The 20,151-nt window shown below is 43.7% G+C and overlaps 1 protein-coding gene across 1 annotated transcript in view; it reads left to right on the top strand.

The window, feature by feature from the left end:
* The window catches only part of csmd3b (CUB and Sushi multiple domains 3b), a 2,394,280-nt gene that overhangs the window by 1,714,544 nt on the left and 659,585 nt on the right, over positions 1 to 20,151 (top strand). The gene's annotated exons all lie outside the window — the stretch shown is intronic.

Below are 20,151 nucleotides of genomic sequence, written 5' to 3'. Positions count from 1 at the left end.
CTCCGGGGTCATAGGGGGGGCGTGGGGCGATTTGACCACGGGGGGTGCCCCCACGGTGGCCTGGCCCGCAATCAGGGCCCACCGATTGGCCGGCGGGCCTGTACCATGGGGTCACTCTTTTTTTTCTTCCGTCTTCACCATGGTCTTCACCGTTGCAGAGGCAGAAGAGACCCCCCTCCCCTGCGCATGCGCCGGTATGACGTCAGCAGCCGCTGAAGCTCCGGCGCATGCGCAGACTTACGCCCGGCCAGTGAAGTCCTTTTGGCCCCGGCTGGCCTGGCGCCAAAGGCCGTTCACGCCAGCCGGCGGAGTGGGAACCACTCTGGCACGGGCCTAGCCCTCAGTGTGAGGGCTTGGCCCCTAAAGGTGCGGAGAATTCTGCACCTTTGGGGCGGCCCGACGCCGGAGTGGTTCATGCCACTTAGGTTAACCAGTCTTTCTGAGTAGAAATAGATGCTGCATGTAATTCAGCTGTAAGTGATGAGTTTAATATGTTGAAGAACAGTACATGGCCTGAACATAGTCTTTAGATATACATCTAACAAAACGTCTCCCCCTCCCCGCCGGGTAGGGGAGAATCCCGGCCACGGTTCTGAAAAAAACCTGTGTGGTGCACACAAATTTCCTAATTCTTGGATGTGAACATCTTGGCAAAGTCAACATTTATTGTCCATTCGTAACTGCTCATTGAGAAAGTGACATCGAGTCCAGGTGCCTTACCAAGCCATTTCAGTGGACAATTACGAGTCATATATTGAGATTCTTGTCCATAAATTAAGAAGAATTACTGCACAAATCACCATTGCTATGAACTAAAAGTTTATGATGATGTGAAGTTCAAAGTGAGCCAGTCAGTTCCATGAAAAGCAGTAAATGTCTGCAGATATGTTCTGCAACTAATATTCCATGAAGCCAAATAAACTGCAAAAAATGGATTTGCACTTTAAACCAACAATCAATGCTAATAAATCAAATGCCCCTGCACCAACTGAACATAGTATTAAGTGCACTTTCATGTTCAGGACTTAGTAGTCTGAAGTGACATTTGTCAGGACGTTTTGTTTGATGTATATCTAGAGACTATGTTCAGGCCATGTACTGTTGTTCAACATATTAAACTCATCACTTACAGCTGAATTACATGCAGCATCTATTTCTGCTCAGAAAGACTGGTTAACCTAAGAACATAATTGAATTGTTTACATTTAGCTCTCTGTGGATTACATCAGCATTAAGTTGATAATTTTACCAATTGTAATGTTTGGAAGTCGAATAAATTAGTGTTAGGATCCCAGATGAGAACCCAACTATTTGCAATTTGTAAAACTGAGGATAAGTGACTGCACCACAAGAATGATAACACTGAACAATAGATATCTTTTATTTTAAAACAATCTTCAATTTAATCACAGAATTAACCACATTAACAATGAAGAAATAGCTTTATAGTTAACAATTCTTTCATCAAAGAAGGAACGTTAACACATTTCCTAAATCTGCCACTAAATATTCCAATTAAGCAAACCGATTTAGTTCAAATACCACTTATAAATAAAGTTAACAATCGGGTTTACTTGCTTTTCTCTGTGTAGAAACCTTGGAGAAAATCTTTCAGTAGCAAACTGAAAAACACTTTTCAGCCTTAAATCCTGCCAAACTGTAAAGATCAGGCTCCTTCCCTTAATTACATCATCTGTGCCCAAACCATAAGTCATCTACACCCCAGGGACCTCCAAATCAAAACAATATTCTATTAGCTAGCTGTATGTAAATAAGTAAATACTTCTCAAATTGATCAAAACTCCCCTTGCAAAATCAAGGATTAACCTCACTTTTTTAGCACCTTACTCACAGCTTCAGCAGATGTACTGGCTGTATGCATCTTAAAGCCATCTTTCTAAAAACATCACTGCAAAAAATGTATCATATAAAAATTCATCACATTAGGAACACTCAACTATTCATTGTTTCTCTGTGAACCTCATATTATGAAATCATTATTATTCCTCCAGATTATTTTTACTGGTGATAATTGGTATTGAATACAGTTAACAGTTGAATTATGTTATGGGGTAAAGCTTCCATTTGAGTTCAGTTAGTGGTCTGAGTAGAAATTGTGTCCAAAATGGTTTGTTCAGAGGGTTGTTTCATTTTTCCTCAAATCACCCAAATGTAAAACCGGCCAGAACTGTGCATTATTTTGGAATGTATTGAAATTGTTGCTTAATAGATATTCCTTAACATACTGAAGAGTGGGAATTTTGTGCCGTTTGATTAGTATAGCTGGAAATAGAATTATCAAAAAGTATAAGCATTTGTAATCAGTGTCTTATGAGTAACCCTATTTGAAACAACGGAAAACAATTTTATACACGCTACAGAACCAATTGTAAGTTATAGAGGTGTGCAACTGTTAAGTTCTTAGTAAATTTTAAAAAAAGTATACACACTCAACTTGTAAAAATATACTGATTAATGTTCTTGCATTCCAAAGAACCAACTTCATTTTAAGAGTTTCCTCAAATTCTTGCAACCGAGCACAATTCGCAGGAAGATGCAATAGTGATTTTGTTCATTTTTAGGGGCATGGCCAGTCATAGAACATTAGAACATAGAACATTACAGCGCAGTACGGGCCCTTCGGCCCTCGATGTTGCGCTGACCTGTGAAACCATCTGAAGCCTATCTGACCTACACTATTCCATTTTCATCCAGTAACCACTTAAATGCCCTTAAAGTTGGCGAGTCTACTACTGTTGCAGGCAGGGCGTTCCACACCCCTACTACTCTCTGAGTAACGAAACTGCCTCTGACATCTGTCCTATATCTACCACCCCTCAATTTAAAGCTATGTCCCCTCGTGTTGGTCATCACCAACCGAGGAAAAAGACTCTCACTCTCCACCGTATCTAACCCTCTGACTATCTTATATGTCTCTATTAAGTCACCTCTCAGCCTTCTCCTCTCTAACAAAAGCAACCTCAAGTCCCTGAGCCTTTCCTCGTAAGACCTTCCCTCCATACCAGGCAACATCCTAGTAAATCTCCTCTGAACCCTTTCCAAAGCTTCCACGTTTTTCCTATAATGTGGTGACCAGAACTGCACGCAGTACTCCAGGAGCGGCCGCACCAGAGTTATGTACAGCTGCAGCATGATCTTGTGGCTCCGAAACTCAATCCCCCTACTGATAAAGGCTAGCACACCATATGCCTTCTTAACAGCACTATTAACCTGGGTGGCAACTTTCAGGGATTTATGTACCTGGATGCCGAGATCTCTTGTGCATTTGTGCAAAGCCCGTGTTCACAATGAAAGATTAAGAAACTCTAGTTACACATTTAAGTTTGAACTTTCAGAATGTTTGGCACAGGTTTGGCTGACTTCAGGCAACTTACCGCCCAACTCAGTGGAAATTCCATATTATATATGCAATATTTCTCATATGTAGAAAAGCTATTGGATGAGATCCCCCAGCCTCCGAGCCTCCGGTTTTCCAGCAGTGGGAGGCGATGGCCGTTCACTGTCAATGGGATTTTATGCTCCCACCCCTGTTGGTGGGAATTCTCATTGAAGCCACCCCATGCCACCCAGATACACACGGACAGTGATGCCCTGCTGGCAGAATCAAAGAATTGTGCTACTAGCGAATGCCAGAGAATTCTGGCCAGAATGTTGCACAAAGCAAATTCCAAGTATCTATAATGCTTTCTGAAAGAAAAATCCATTTTGGCTATTTTTTTTCCCCTTGAAAACCTGGCATTCCACAAAAGTTACTGTTATGTTTTACTATGGGCAGAATCCCAGGCCCCTGCCAGAGGCTTCAATGGCGGGCAGGGGTAAGAATTTGGCAGGATTCCTAAAAATCATTTTTACATCAGTGTGAATTTCCTGCTGGATGTTCCTTGAAATGAAATGAAAATCGCTTATTGTCACAAGTAGGCTTCAAATGAAGTTACTGTGAAAAGCCCCTAGTCGCCACCGAAGGGCCTGTTCTGTGCTGTATTTTTCTATGTTCTATGTTCTATTCCGGTGCCTGTTCGGAGAGGCTGGTACGGGAATTGAACGGTGCTGCTGGCCTGCCTTGGTCTGCTTTAAAAGCCAGCGATTTAGCCCTGTGCTAAACCAGCCCCTCATTTGGTGCACACTGGTAACCCTGCATCCCAGAATATCACAGCAGCGGATGGGGGAGCATCTATAGGTTGATCTTCCAGATTAGGTGCCCTGGAACCGGTCGATCTTCCAGCCTCAGAATATTCCTGGAGATCTGCTTTCTCACGAGGTCCAACTTCCAGCCTCAATTCTCCAAGAGATTCATCTTAATTTAGGAGATTCATATTATTTCTTAAATAGTAGGTCAGTAATGTTGGGCCCTTTTCAATATGGCAGTCGGATACAACAGCAAACTGTGCACCATCAGGCCAGCACCACCACAAAATACGGCGCAGAACACCTGGTTGCATAATTATTTAAGTCGGTGTTCGAGAATATGGGGCGCGATTCTCCCAAAGGGAGACAAAGTGCCGACGCCGGAGTGAAAACCGGAGTGTTTCACTCCGGCGTCGGAGGCCGCTCCTCGCCCCCTATTCTCCCACTCCCAGGGGGCTAGGAGTGGTGGCGCGTCAATCTCACGCTTCTTGATGCTTGCGTCAAAGCGGCGCCGCCTGAATGACACGGCCGGCGGCACATAAATGACGTCACCCATGCATGCGCGGTTGCCATCTTCCCCTCCGCTGCCCCACAAGACATGGAGACTTGATCTTGCGGGTCGGCGGAGGGAAAAGAGTGCGTCCTTCAGAGACGCCGGCCCGACGATCGGTGGGCACCAATCGCAGGCTAGACCCCTCCTGAGCACCCCCTGGTGCTCGTTCTTCTCTCCCCACACTTACCTGTCGCGTGTTGTTAACGCCGGCAGCAGTGGTTGCCGCCGGCATGAACAGGTCGGGATTGTTAGGCCGCTCGGCCCATCCGGGCCGGAGAATCGCCGGTCGCCGTGAAAAACGGCAACCGGTGATTCTCCGAGCAGCATTTCGCAAAACGCGACACGCCATTTTGGGGGGGTGGGAGAATCGCGCCCCCTGTTTGTGTAACTGTCACTGAACAGATCTGTTGTATTGTATTATAGTCCTTCTTGTAGTGTGTTTTTTGTAATTTTAAGTTAATAAATATTCTTCATTAATTGTTCACACGACTGGACTGTTCCACCCAGTTTATATATTTTTCTCACAATATACAAAATTAAATATATACACCACTAAGCACTGGTGTTCCAAGTTACCCTTCTGGGTTTTGGGATATCCTCGCAATTACCTCAACAAGTTAAAAATCATGAACTAGTGATTCCCTGGAAGAGAAGTATGCATGAAAGAAAGCTGATGAATAGAGTTAGTGTCTGGGAGTACAGATATAAAAATATAAGGTTCATGAGGTAAATTATCAGGGGTTGTGGGCAAACAGATGAGAAAGTTCTTAAAAAGGCTGCAGTATGACAATATATAATAAAGATGATTGAAAATGTAATGGGAAAATTATTGTGAATTATCACAGGGAAACCAAACTGTTGGGGCCAACTGTCAGATTTGGTGGCCATGTCTCAGTTGTCGTGCTCTCATCTCTTGAGTCAGAAGCTTGTAAGGTCAGTCCCATTCCTGGATTTGAGCCCAGCAATCTAGACTGAGGGAGTCCTGCATTGTTCAAGGTACCTTTCGGATGAGATGTTAAACCCGAGGCCCCATCTTCCCCCTCCCATGGCACTATTTCAAAGACGGGCAAAGGATGTATTCTCGTCAATATTTGTCCTTCCCAAACAACATCCAATATTGTGCATCTCTATGAGCTAAATCCAGCAAATAATTACCACACAAAGGTTATGGGCTATGTTTGGAACATCGTCTTCAGTTTCAATGAATACAAAATCTGCTCTGTCCAAGTTTTGTTCTTAACCACCATGCTGCCCTTATCAGTCTGATACTAAATGTCATCATTAAAACAAGAAACTGACTTGGACTCCATTATCCAAAGCTGCCCCACAGAATGGCAGCCCCCCCACCCCTGCCCCCACCACCGGCCGAGACACCACAAAATACTCACTCTTGTCCAGGTTCAGGTTGTACCCCGAGAAAGACCCAAATACCCGCAGTAGCTCCAATAATCCTCCTGTCGACGCACTCTGTCCGACACATACAGCAGTAAGTCGTCGGCATATAAGGACACCCTATGCTCCATCTCCCCCCCCCCTATTCCTTTCCATGCTCCCGAACTTCTTAATGCGATGGCCAACTCCTCAATTGCAAGTGAAAACAGCACTGGGGACATAGCACATCCCTGTCTCATCCCATGGTGGTGCACGTGAAACTAGACCCGGGTCACCGGGAGGCCATATTCGGGGTGTCAGACCAGCCAGGCAGATATCATAGCCTTCACCTCATTGATCGCCCGAAGGCAGATCCTGCTGGGATGGAGAGCAGCCTCCCCCCCCCCCCCCCTCCCCGTGCCCTAGCGTGGCGGGGGAGACCTGTTGGAATACTTGACTCTTGAGAAGGTTAAGTTCGAACTGAGGGGAAGCTCACAGTTGTTCTACAAGTCATGGGCATTATTTATTATGCACTTTCAAGAATTGGATAACATCGAACATTAGTTGGGAGGAATGGGTGGGAGGGTTGGGGAGGGGGGCTGTGTATATCAAAGATGACTATGGGTAATCCCTGATTCCTTTTTGTCATTTGTTTATGTTAACGTGTGGGGTGATGTATGGGGGTTGGTGGGAGGATGGGGTCATTGTTATTGTTATGGGGTTTGACATATTTGTTGTTGATTATTGTTTGTTGTTGGTGGGTGTAAATTCGGGAGAAAATGTGAACAAGGAGGAGAATAAAAATATTTTTTTTAAAAAGAAGCATTAATGCTTCGAAGTTAGCTTAAAATTATAATTAAATTAGTTTGTTTGAAAATTTGGTTTTGCACTTTTTTTTTCCCCTTGTAGATAAGATACATATATAGAGCCCAACTGGTTGATCTCTGCATCTGAAGTTAATACAATAGATAATTAACAATTTCTCATTAATATTTCCATTATGTTAGGGTTAGGCCTGCATCAATTTTAGTTGCCAAATTGCTTGTTATGTTTCAGTACCTATTTATCATTGGTAATAAATCTGTCTTTTTCATTAAATTTCTTTGTTGATGGACTGATATTTTAATAGCTTTTTCTTAAAATAGGATTAGAATTATTTTAACATTTTTCATCCCTGTTGACTTCCTGAAAGTTGCTAATAGGGTTGAATCAATTTTGCAGAATGGCGGTGGATCAGATTATTTTAATGAGGTTCTGAGGATCACACCTTTGGTTTCCACAGGAATAATTTCAAACATGCCTTTGCTTAGCCTCTTTGGCACTATTGGCCAAAGAATTGATCAGTGTATTTGCAGCATATGTTCTGTACTGTTCAAATTACATTCAGGTTGCTATTCTGTGATTTGAATATTAAAAAAGACGTACTGCCCGAAACAGGAGGGTGCTTTGGATGTCCATTTCTGTGCCTTTTTTCAAATTCGCATCAATCACATGGTCAGGGTTACTGGGCAGTGAGGATACAAACCCTTTGCCCCTCCAATAATGTGCTGGGTGCCAAAGGTCTGTTGCAACTAAGATGAAGCAACCGACAGCCCGATGAAAGGCAGCACAATGTATTGAGTGAGAGGAAGCTAGGAACGTCAGGCACAATTTACCAACCTCATCACACCCAACTTGGTGACACAATGAGGCGGTTGAATCTTGCGAGATCTGGCTCTCTCCCTCACTGGGTGTGATCCAAACTGGTTCATTTACATATGTCTGAGCTGGATTCTCCCAGCGCCTGCAACCTAACGGACTCGCCAGGGTGTCAATTAGCACTAATCTCCACAAACGTGGACCAGATGTAATGTCACCTGGGGTGGTCTCCAAAGCCATTAGAGACCCCGGGTGGTAGGGAAATTGTAGGGTTGCACCCCTGGTGCCTGGACACCTTGGCACTGCCACCAGAGCATCCAGCTCTGCCAGGGTTTCCAAGTCACACTGCCAGGCTGGCAAGACACTTCCTGGGTGCCTGCCTGGCAGTACAAAGTTGTCCAGATTCCAGGTTGCTTGTGCCAGAGGTTTGGCCTGGGGTATCTTGCCCATAAGAGGTTGGGTGGGGGGGGGGGGGGGGGGGGGGGGTTCGAGGACCCCGGAAGAGGTGAGTTTGGTGCAGTTCGGGGAGTACACTTCCCGCATTGGCGAGCTGAGCTCGTCACTGCAGGAAATGAGTGTGGCCTCAATGAGGCGCTCCCTGGCGAGACCAAAAAAAAAGGACAGGGTTTCTTTTCTTTACAGCAGGTGCCGAGAAACACATGCTCAACACACCCAAAACCAGACTGTTTTTTTCCTGTTGAATCGCACCTGTCATCCCTTAACTCCTTTGTAGTTGAACGTTTAAACATTTTGACTGCTCCAGCACTTGCTGTGCCGTGGCTTTGAGTGTGCCTAAGAATTGCAAGGGGGTTGTAATTAATTCCTGTGTTTCAATGGAGAGGTTCAACTTGTATTATATATTGGGTTTCAGCCCTCATTATCAAGCTGCAGATGTCCAATAGGAATTCATTACTTGCTCGTTGAAAAAGAGAAATCAAAGATCAGAAAAGTGGTTAAAGGGAACTGGAAAGGTGGCAATTGAGTACGCTGAATAACAATGGCCAGGAGGAAGATTAACAGTTGATGGAGACTGGGGTGAGGAGGGAAGCAGATAGTTGAATTGGGGATAGTACTGGCCAGGATGTTGCAATGGTTTGGCTGGGCGAGGGATTAGCTATGCCCGGAAGTGACCTGAAGTTTTAAAATGTGATACAGAGGAACACTCCTATTCCTCTTCAGCCCACATTCCGATAGGCATATTTAACACATTTGTCTTGGTGATTGCACTCTGCAGCCATCTCTTTCAGGACTACAGAATTGGGTGTTGTTTCCTGGAGCGCAACCACAGCATCCAAGTACCGTAGAGTAAAACAATATCCCAGATGGGGTTTCAACTAGGCCTGAAAAATGGGTGCTGCTTCGTCAAATTTCTCGGCCCTGGTGTAAGGGAGCAACCTGCTACATTCTTCAGTCTTTATGGCTGAGAATGCTGATTTGTCAGGTGACAGGCAGAGGGAAATCTAACCTGTTGTTTTGAAAATGCAAGCAGATATCAAGGGGGTATCTTTAATCTAACTGGCTCAGCAGGAAACTGGCAGGATAAAATCAACAACCTGCTTTGCATTGTACTGATTCCAATGGAGAGTAAAAACACTCTGGTCGTAAAATGCAAGGTTGATGCAATCCTGTCAGCTATCTGCTGGGCAGTTAAGTTAAAGTTGTCACCCTTGTAGTAAAGATAAATTTATTAACATAGAACAGTACAGCACAGAACAGGCCCTTCGGCCCTCAATGTTGTGCCGAGCCATGATCACCCTACTCAAACTCACGTATCCACCCTATACCCGTAACACAACAACCCCCCCCCCCCCCCCCCCCCCCCCCCCCCTTAACCTTACTTTTATTAGGACACTACGGGCAATTTAGCATGGCCAATCCACCTAACCCGCACATCTTTGGACTGTGGGAGGAAACCGGAGCACCCGGAGGAAACCCACGCACACAGGGGGAGGACGTGCAGACTCCACACAGACAGTGACCCAGCCGGGAATCGAACCTGGGACCCTGGAGCTGTGAAGCATTTATGCTAACCACCATGCTACCCTGCTGCCCCTAAGTGGATGCCTGATGATGTTTTTTAAAAAGAAGGAAATGTTAGGCTATGGACCAGTTTCTAGAAAATGGGATTTGAATAGATAGGTTCCTGGTGGCTGAAACAGACACAATTGGCTGAAGGATCTCTTTTTGTGCTATGATTCTAAGAGCACTGGCGAAAACAGCCAACTTGAGCAATGTGGTTTCCAGCCAATTTGAAGAAATGAATGGCATACTTCAAGAAGCTGGATCTGCACATGATCATAACAGGGTCACTGATCATGAGAAACATTTGTTTGCAATTGGAGTACAGAGGCTGGAGACCCATATAAGCTGTGATTCTGTTGGCAGCACTCTTGTCTCTGCATCTGTACAAAATGTAGGCTGACACTTCAGTGCAATACTTAAAGATTGTTACAAAATCAGAGATAGCTTTTGGATGAGATATATGTCATATGAGGAGAGTCAGTCGTTTGGGATTATATGTATTGGAGTTTAGAAGAGTGAGAGGGCATTTCATAGAAACTTAGAAAATTCTTAACAGGATTAGACAGGGTAGATTCAGAAAGAATGTTCCCGATGGTGGGGGAGTCCAGAACTAGGGTGGTAGTTGAGGATAAGGAGTAAACCTTTTTCGAACTGAGGTGAGGAGAAATTTCTTCACCCAGAGAGTGATGAATCTGTGAAATTGTTACCACAGAAAGAAGTTGAGGCCAAAACATTATGTAATTTCAAGAATGAATTCGATATAGCTCTTGGAGCTAACGGGATCAAGGGATATGGGGGAGAAGGGTTTTGAACTTGCTGATCAGCCATGATCATAATGAATGGCAGAGCAAGCTCGAAGGGCTGAATGGCCTCCTCCTGCTTTTTCTATGTATGTTTCTATATATGAGATGTTAAAGTTGGGTGGTTATGTACAATCTCATGGCACTATTCGGAACACAGCAGGGGCCTTCTCCTGGCATCCTGGCCAAATTATCTCTTAACCAACCCAGTACTGGCCGATAGGTGCATAACTAATGTAATTCCTATAATTAAGAAGCGGGACAGAACTTGTCCAGCAATTTATAGACTAGCCAGCTTAACATCAGTGGTCTGAAAAATAATGGAATTCTGACTGAAGAGAATAGAAGAATATCAAGAAAATGAATAGGCACCATGGGCGAAATTCTCCGACCCCCACGACGGGTCGGAGAATAGCGGGAGGGCCTTCCCGACATTTTTCCCGTCCTCCCGCTATTCTCCCAAAATTCGTTAAGGCCGTGATGCCGGAGCTTGCGGCGTCGGGCTGCTAGCCCCGACCGGGGACCAGAATCGGTTCCCGGTTGGGAAGGGGCGCGCTGGCGTCAAACCCGCCCGGGTTTGACGCCAGCCTTACGATTTCTCCCGTTTTGGGAGAATCGCGCCCCATGTGTTTTAAAAGGGGAGATCTTGCTTGAATGTTTTGAGGAGGTAATAAAGGGAATCGGCATTGGATGTAATCTGTCTGGATTTTCAATAGACTTAATGTTGGGACCACTGCTGTTCACCATTTACATTTGCAATTTAGACTGATACCCAGTTGCAGGGTATAGTCAATACTAAGGTGGAATGCAACATATTGGAGATTAACATCAATACACTTAAAGAATGAGAAAATAATTGACATGCAGTTCCACACAAATAAATGTGAGGCCATGTAGATTGGTTGGAACTTGCAAAGCTAGGTGGAGGAGAGGATCAAAGGGATATTGGATACATCAATCATTAAATATAATGTTGCAGGTTAGCAAGGCCATAAAAAACAAACCAAGCAGTAGGTTTTATTTCTAGAGTGATATAATTATAAAGTAGGGAAGTTATGCTAAAGCTGCACTGAAATCTGATTAAATCACACTTGGCGTACTGATCAGTAGTTTCAGTACTCTAATGATTGTTTGAAGCACAGACAAGCATACTTAATGAGACTTGGCTGAGAGTCCAGATGTATGTTAAGCTTGTTGAAATACCTGTGCCCCAGAGAAAACATTGCTTGGTTGGCTGTTTAGGCTCGCCAATCTCTTCTGTCAATTGCACAATGTTAATTTACACAAGGTTAAGTGGTTTAAATATTTTATCGTTTTTGATATTGATATTTAAAGGGTCTCCATGCTTGTTGTGAAAATATACTTTTTTCAACATAGTTGGATGTTATGAACGCATTCCTATTTTAAAGCTTTTTTCAACCTAATGCCATTATAGGGTACATTGGTACATTATAGCCTATAGTGGGCCAATAGGCATGGCAATGCAGGGGGTATGTGGGGCCATGAAGGGTGTGTGGATGGGTAAAGTGTAGCATCTGTGGCATAAGGAAGATAAGTTGAACTTAGCATGGTAGCATTGTAGGGCAGCACGGTAGCATTGTGGATAGCACAATCACTTTACAGCTCCAGGGTCCCAGGTTCGATTCCAGCTTGGGTCACTGTCTGTGTGGAGTCTGCACATCATCCCCGTGTGTGCGTGGGTTTCCTCCGGGTGCTCCGGTTTCCTCCCACAGTCCAAAGATGTGCAGGTTAGATGGATTGGCCATGATAAATTGCCCTTAGTGTGTCCAAAATTGCCCTTAGTGTTGGGTGGGGTTACTGGGTTATGGGGATAGGGTGGAGGTGTTAACCTTGGGTAGGGTGCTCTTTCCAGGAGCCGGTGCAGACTCGATGGGCTGAATGGCCTCCATCTGTGCTGTAAATTCTATAAAAATGTACATTGTTTATTTTGTTGTTGTTACAATACCAAAAATACCTCAATAAAATGTTTACAATAAAATAGTTTTTCAGCCCCCCCTGCTTCCTCAATGCTACCTGTCCCTCCACAGATCTCTGCATCATCTGAAAACTTAGCAACAGTGCTTTCAGTTCCTTCTTTGTGAAAAGTTGTGGTGCCAGACAGACCCCTGAAGCACCACTAGTCACTGGCTGCCATCCTAAAAAAAAAGCCCCCTTTCTGTCCACTCTCTGTCATCTGCCAGTCAGCAAATCCTCTATCCATGCCAGGACCTTGCCCTTAACACCATGGGCTCCCAATTTATTTAACAGTCTCCTCTTTGGCACCTTGCCAAATGTCTTCAGGAAATCTAAATACATCACGTCTATTGGTTCTCCTTTGTCTAACTTCCTTGTTACCGCCCCAAAAAACGCAACAGATTTGTCAGATGTGACCTCCCCTTGATGAAGCCGTGCTGACTCTGTCCTATTTTATCATGCACTTCCAAGTACTCTGCAATCTCATCTTTAATAGGCCTTAGAATGCACGAGCATCTGATCAATATCTGATGGCAGAAACAAATTGAAAGCCATTTTGCACAACCAGAACCATTCCAAACCACCCAGAAAACACTTTATTTATGATGTCACGGCCAATGGAATTTGAGCTACAGAATGATTGCTGTTACTGCTAAGTACCGAATTGAAAATCAGCAAAGCTAAGTATAGCAAGCACATGGGGGAAAAAACACAAAACCCTGAAGAGAATTCTCATTTTTCCATTATGTCACCCATCCTATTTTGCAACTGTCCCCATGATATAATCCCTCACCACTGACACAGATTTGTCAAACATAAAGACGGCGTGGCGCCAACCACTCTGGCGCGGGCCTAGCCCCTGAAGGTGCGGAGAATTCCGCACCTTTTGGGGAGGCCCGACGCCAGAGTGGTTGGCGCCACTCCACTACACCGGGACCCCCCGCTGCGCCGGGTAGGGGAGAATCCCGGCCCATATCTCTCTATGGTTTTGGACAGTTTTGCCGTAGGATTAGAGTCTGAAAAGACAGAAGGATTTTCAGGTTGTTCCTGAAAGGCGGGCTCTCCAAAGCTCTGCACAGAGAACAGCAAGTATCCCTGGTTGCTAACTTTATGTACGTGTGGATTTTGAACTGTATTGGGTTGCTTCATTGAAATATATATCGTGGCAGATATAGATAGTGAATTGAAGGTTTTTCTTTTATTTAAGAACTGTTTAATGGTTAATTGTCTTTGATGTTAATATTTCTTTGATGTTAATATGGTTGATTAAATTAAAGTTTGTTTGAACATAAAAGATACCTATTGGTCAGAGTTATCACTCTTGGGCTGAAGTTTCCTTTCCTCACAGTTTTACAAATTACAAATTGTTTACAATTTCTCGACCGGTACTCTAACAAACATTAAGGCCGGGTCTCGTATCCTAATAGTATAATAAACTATAATTCTAAATAACAATTTTGTCAGTGTAAAAGCTACAGGATATCAATTAGCTTTTTTAAGCATACAAAAAGAAATGGTTTATTATATTCCATCTGCACAAAGTTAGTCGCTTAATTACACTAAGTATGGTGTAGAATCCAATATTCAATCACTATGAAGGGCCATTGCAAATATCAGACAGTGATGAAGCAGTTATTTTACATTCACTTCAATTCTAAAGCACTTACAAAATGTGTTCTGAAGTGCAACCTAATCAACGAGATGGTATTATCCCTTGCCAGTTTATTTTCATAATCCTGGAATTCCATTTTATCTAGTGTCTCCTTCGTTAAGGTCAGAAGATCAAGCAAAGTTGGCCCAAAATTATTCTTAGTCAGGTGTAACGAAACATCTGACTTCTCAATCAATTTTTGCATTAGTCCTGAAGGAATGCTTATTTTAATATATGCTGAGTGAGACAAAAGACATTCTACATTTGCGATAACAGAACTATTTCCTTCTGCAAGAAAAGCAAGGGAACGTAAGTAAAGCAAGGGGAATGCAACATAAGGTGGTGGATTCCCCAATCCCCCAGCCACATGAATCCCAGTAGCACACTGTTTGCTGGCGGTGAGATTCTATCTTCTCACCGCTTGTCAATGGGATTTCCTATTGAAACCACCCCACACCTCCAGGAAACCTTTGTGGGGGAGTGTTGCCGGCGGAGAAAGAAAATCCCAACAACCGGAGTATTTCGCCAACGTAAAAATTAACACTGGAAGTTTAACTTTATTGAGAAGGACCACATGGGAGAAGCATAGTTCACTGTGTCAAAGGTTGCTCAGAACTCAAAGATAACCTAAGGTGGTCACAGTCACACTGACTGTTGCAGTCTTAATGCTGAAGGGTAACTGGAAGCTGGAATGAAGTAATTTGGGTGAAAAAGGTAAATGTGAAGATTGGGGCTGTGCATTGATTAATTCCTGAACTTTAGAGATGGAGAAATCTTGGAAACTGCAGCAATGGTTGAAAAGAATAGAGGGCACATATTGCCCTAATTTTCACTGCTCAAGTTCTTATAAAATCTCCTATTAGCACTCCTTCCTCTCTGACCTGCCGTCTGTATCGATATTAGTGTTATATTCCTTGCCTTTTCCTCCAAGATAGCCAGATATGTAGTGTTGACAAAGAACATACAAATAAGAAGTTTGAATCAAAACTAATTTATTTTACACTACTTAACTAAGTGAAGTTCGCACACTCTACGGAGTTACAGATAACAAACTAATGATACTGAATCTGTAGTACAGTATTCAACATTCTACCTATTAAACTGCACTATGACTTGACCTTGTGCTATATCTCTACATTCAACTTTCACTCTGCTTTCATCATGTTCTCCTCAGCTTCTCCCAGAATTCCTAGAAATGCTGCCTTATATGCAGTGAATTAGTGACGCCCTGTAGTGTTTGGTTCACACATAGATTCAGATGTTAACCCTTTATTATACTAGCATTGTACATATCATTACAATTAGTGCCTTCTTAACTTCACTCAATAACTGCTTTGCTTCCATTTTCAATGTTTGCTTCCACCAGGGTGTAATGTTTTCCCACCATCACTGTTCTAATTAATACAACAGTAAACTTGATGGACTTGAGCATACATAACAGAAAGTGAGTGGTTGTCCACCATCAAGCTACAGTAACAATACTAAACAATACCACCCTTTCCTTGTTGTGCCCCAATCCTCCAGCCATTCCAGAATCATTCTGAACTACAAGGGTCATGCAAGGCTCATTTTCTGCACCACTAGCTTAATTTTTTTCTAATCTCCTTCCCCAGTATTCTCAAATCATCCAAAGCTGTGATTTCAGAAAATCATGAAATGCTTAGTTTTGAAAATCAGTGTTATTCTTTCCCCTATTATTTATAGCCTCACCCTTATCCATACTCTGCAATTTTTGCCTTTACTCCCTTAAATCCTCATCAAACATCCTTCCACCATTCAGTCCACAGTGCTTCCTCAAACCTTTGCTGATTTCCTGATTTCCCGTTCTATGTCTCTTACTCGCAACCACCGTGGCCTCTCTTTCGAAACCATCCTAATAAACCCACATTTTGTAACACAATTTTAAGCTCTTTATCTTCTCAAACTACTGTTCTTGGTTTCACCCACCCTGAACCAGCACATTCAACTCTCTCACCATTTCCCATTGGAATCCTCAGTCTGTTTCAATACCCACTTGCAACATGAATACTACCCTGGTTACAGTTGACAACTAGTCTGGTGCAGGAATTGGAAACAAACATAGAAAACACTGGATAATCTCACAGGTCTGACAGCATCTGTGGAGAGAGAAGCTAATGTTTCGAGTCTGGATGACTCTGTCAAAGCTGATAGCAATTTATAGTGCATCCACCTCTCTCTCTGCAACTTTCTTTTTTTTCTTATAAATTCAGAGTATCCAATTCTTTTTCTTCCCAATTAAGGGGCAATTTAGCTTTGCCAATTCACCTACCCTGCACATCTTTGTAGGCTGTAGGGGTGAGACCCATGCAGACACGGGAGAATGTGCAAACTCCGCACGGACAATGACCCAGGGCAGGGATTGAACCTGGGACCTCGGCGCCATGAGACAGCAGTGCTAACCAATGCGCCACCAGGCCGCCCCCTCTGCAACTTTCAATGTTGTTGACCATTCCATTCTCATCTACTATCTCCTCTCGGTGGAGTTGCTCTTTATGTCAAAATATATATAATGTTTGAATACAGAAGCAGATCTTTCAATTTATCAATTCTTAGCTAGTGTGTTTCCCTCACATGAATCCACCTAGTCTCATTCAATATCCTGTTGATTTTTCATAATTTGTAATGTCCTTCATTATGAAACAATAGTCAAATTCCATTTTAAAAGAGCTTACAGATCCTGCACCAATAATAGCTTCCAGCAGAAAATGCCATGCATTAAAATTTGACATTATCAATAACTTCTGTGTATTGAATTAGCCTTTGTTATTGGGGTTTTTTCTTTTTATACATAACAAGGATGAAAGTAAACATACGCAAAACTACACATGTCAGTTACAATTTACAAGTTCCCAGCATTTGAATTGGCCTCCTAATTCCAACACCCTACACAACAATCCCAAGACCCCCTCCTGTTCTTGCTATCTGATGTGTTTCTTGGTTCATTGGTTCACCCATCCTGAAACTATTGGGGTAGTGTATTGATACATATGTAACCTTGTGCTAACTTGTTCTAATTTGCTTGCGTCTATTTACGAACGTTGGTCCGGATGCCCCATCCCATGTGGGGTGTGGTTGGAGTCTCTGTCTCCATGTTCCCTCCCTCCCTCCCTCCCTCTCCCCCTACCCCTCCCCCCTTTCTTTCCATTTGTGTCTGTGGTCCCTCTGTGGGTCCTCCCTCCTCCTGGCGTATTGGCTGATGGCGACAAACAGGTCTTGGAACAGATTGGTAAATGGCCTCTATGTCTTGTGGAAGCAAGATCCTCATAGGGCGCATGGTGGCACAGTGGTTAGCATTATTGCCTCATAGCCCCAGGACCCCGGGTTCGATTCCGGCCTCGGGTGGCTTTCTTTGTGGAGTTTGCACTTTCTCCCTGCGTCTGCGTAGGTTTCCTCCGTGTTCCCCGATTTCGTCCCACAGTCCAAAGAAGTGCAGGTTAGGTGGATTTAATGATAAATTGCCCCTTAATGTCTAAAAAGGTTACGTGAGGTTACTGGGATAGGGTGAAGGTGTGTGCTCAAGTAGTATTCTCATTCCCAAGGCAGTGGCAGACTCGATGTGCCAAATGGCCTCCTTCTGTACTGCAAATTCTCTGATTCTATGATAAGCACTCATCCGACGACCGGATGGCGAATTTGACTTTCTCCATTTGGAGAAATTCCGACTGGTTGGCCAGCATTAGGTAGTGCTGCTGATTGCATTTCAAGCAGGATTATTCGGCGGGCGATTAGGGAGGCAAAGTCTAGGGCATCAACCCTCCCCCCCATAAAGAGTTCTGCCTGGTCCAATACCCTGAACACTGCCACTTTGAGCATGGCTCCACCCTCATCCCCACAACCTTTAATATTGTCTTGATAAAGGCTGTCCTCTCAAAAAAGGCTGTCCAGAACCCAGAAAGTCTGGGGCATTCCCAGAACATGTGGGCGTGGTTGGCCGGGCCACCCTGGCACTATTCGCACATGTCTTCTACCTCTGGGAAGAACCTGCTCATTCGGGTTCTGGTTAGATGTGCTGTATGTACACATTTCAGCTGTATTTAGCTTGGCCTTGCGCATATGGAGGTGGAGTTGACCCTGTACTGTGCTTCACTCCATTTCAAACCCAAGCTCTTGCTCCCATTTTCACTTGCCTCGTCCAGTGGGAAACATGTTTTTCGCAGTAGTTTTCCATTCAGATCCCTGCAGTTCCTACATCCATCCCAACCTGGCTGGCTCCATCACCTACTCCGCTGCAATTTTCATGGTGCCGGGCCAGGTATTTAAAGAGTTGTGGTTCACAGCCCCTCAGAGGAGTCATCAACCACAGTCTGGATAAGGGAGCTTTTAAAAGCTAATTTCATAGAATTTACAGTGCAGAAGGAGGCCATTCGGCCCATCGAGTCTGCACTGGCTCTTGGAAAGAGCACCCTACCCAAGGTCAACACCTCCACCCTATCCCCATAACCCAGTATTCCCACCCAACACTAAGGGCAATTTTGGTCACATTGGTCATGTGACATTCAAGTCTCCCCAGTTGTGAGAAAGGCATACAACAAGCACATTGGGTAGTTCCAGGAGAGTTCACAAAACTCAAGTAGTAACCTAGTCTGTATGGCATTGTTGTCATTCCACGTGTTGATCAATAAATCATCATTCTTGTTAAGTCCCCAGCAGTTCTGCGTGCATCATTGATTTGGCAAGTTCACAGAATACAACAAACATTCTGCATTTTTCTGTGTCTTCTTGAATTTATGAAAATATTGGTCAAAATAGTTTTGTTTATTTCCATATTTTTCATTGCACATTCTCAATTGTTTCTATGTGGGAGCATTTTCAAAGAAATTACCTCCAAAATGCAATGAAAATACGGCGGGGAAAAGAACAGAAGCAGCATAAAAGAGGAAGCAGCAATTTGATTTTATTTGTAATTGAAGAATATACATTTTGCTGGGAGTAGAATGCAGCATAGAAAAATATCTGCACTCAGCACATGTCCAGTAAAATGTACAGCCAAATTTTACGGATTTATCATGAGATGTTTTGCAAGATATTTTATTACATGTTGTTACATCAGTCATGGATTAATTGAGGTCCAGCATTACAGTTAATATGAACACTGGCAGCTCAGGCCCTTGTTCCTGAAGGACAGGTGAGTTGATGTAATTTGCCATGTGAATGATTCTCCATAGCTATTGGTGTGGCAACGAACAGACCAACCAACATAACCACCCAAAAAATTAATTTTAACCTTGGCTCAATATAGAGCTCTGTCTCAGACGAAGGAAGTTTGAGTTCCAAACCGGCACCAGAGACTTTGGGAAAGTCTCAGACGTCTGCTCAGGACTGGAATTGCTGTCTTGTTGGAGATTCAGCCTTTGCTATAATCCAGTGGCGGCCATGGAGTGAGTGGTCGTACATTTGGTGGCTCCCACCCAAGGTGAACTTTATCGGTCCTTCCCTAAGTGGTCTATTGAGGGCAAAATGTGCATGAGTGTCCAGGGAATGGGGCTCTGGTCCCTCTGGTGGGGCTGGTGCCACGACATAGAATGCCACGAGGAAGAGAGAGCAGATGGAGCAGGAACATTTTCATGGTGTGATGAAAGTGAAGCACAAGTGAGAGGCAGCACGTATCACACTGTTTAGCTCTGTGGCTTCACAGCGCTAGGTGTCCCAGGTTCAATTCCCCACTGGGTCATGTCTGTACGGAGTCTGCACGTTCTCCCCATGGGGGGGGGGGGGGTGAATTGACGAGTTGGGGGGGGTATTTTAATGTATATATGTACAAAGGCTTGAATAAAAATATTTTTCCAAAGCATAAATGTGGTATATTATTTTAAAAAGATCAAAGGAGTTCTCCGGGAATCTTGGAAACATTTATTCATTCAACCAATGTTACCAAAAGCAGATTACCCGATATTTTATCTATTTGCTCTCAAATTGGCTATCCCATTTCCCTACATTGCAGCATTGACAATACAAGTGCTACATTAACAGCAAAA

Source organism: Scyliorhinus canicula, chromosome 10 (assembly GCF_902713615.1).
Source record: "Scyliorhinus canicula chromosome 10, sScyCan1.1, whole genome shotgun sequence".
NCBI lineage: Eukaryota > Metazoa > Chordata > Chondrichthyes > Carcharhiniformes > Scyliorhinidae > Scyliorhinus > Scyliorhinus canicula.
The sequence above is the reverse complement of the archived record's forward strand: the minus strand, read 5'-3'. Positions and strand labels throughout refer to the sequence as shown.